Source organism: Microtus ochrogaster, chromosome 10 (genome assembly GCF_000317375.1).
Source record: "Microtus ochrogaster isolate Prairie Vole_2 chromosome 10, MicOch1.0, whole genome shotgun sequence".
In the NCBI taxonomy this organism is placed as follows: Eukaryota; Metazoa; Chordata; class Mammalia; order Rodentia; family Cricetidae; genus Microtus; species Microtus ochrogaster.
The window spans coordinates 2,938,275-2,939,251 of NC_022016.1; positions in this window are offsets into that span (position 1 = coordinate 2,938,275).

The following is a 977-nucleotide window of genomic DNA, read 5'->3' on the forward strand; positions in this document are numbered from 1 at the left end:
AAATGGGGCACTGAACTGGACAGAGAATTCTCAACATAAGAAGTTCAAATGGCCAAAAGACACTTAAGGTCATGCTCAACCTCCTTAGCAATCAGAGAAATGCAAATCAAAACAACTTTGAGATATCATCTTACACCTGTCAGAATGGCTAAAATCAAAAACCCATTTTATTAAAATTGACAAGGTGCAAACCATTTTCCCACATCAGTCTACTTCCTGCCATATTTATGCATCTCATTCATGAAAACTAATTAAACACTCATCAACAGGTAAAGAGTGATTAAATTTATTATTTTAACCACTGCTCTCTTCTCATCCATCTGTATTCTCCTCTTCTCTTGTGAAGGCAAGTTTATGTTACTGTTAGGTTTGTCATAAGTAATTGCATGCAGAATAAGTAGAATGATGGCACAATTGACCTTGACTATGAACTATGTATAATATCAATGTGTTGTCTGTTTTAATGCCTCTTTGTTAATAATGACTTTAGGAATTAGACTTGTTTGTAGGAGTTGTTGTAAGTTTTCTGAACAGACCTCACATACCATGGTTTTGCCATTTGCTACTACAGCTTTTCCCACAGAAAGAAAGTAACATTAATTCATAGTTTCCATGTGTAGTTTTGCTTTACCTTAATCTTAATTTCAGCTGTATCCAAAAATATTGGAGCACATCCATGGAAGAGAAAAAAATATAAACTCGGCTGATTTTTATATTTAAAGCATTCAGTTTTTAGATGCTGCCATTTGTTTCTTAAGCATGTCTGTTAGTGTCCTTTCTGAACTGAAAAATTCAGAGTTTGTTGTTGCTTTTAATGCAGAATCCCTGCTCTGGAAATGGTTATTAACACACCTCACAATTTCTTTTACCCTCTTGAAAAGATTTCAAAGAGTTTGTCACAGTAAGGCAGTACCTACTTGTGATGTATACCACACATTAATTGATAAGTGTTCAGTGAAATACCACCATATATTTAG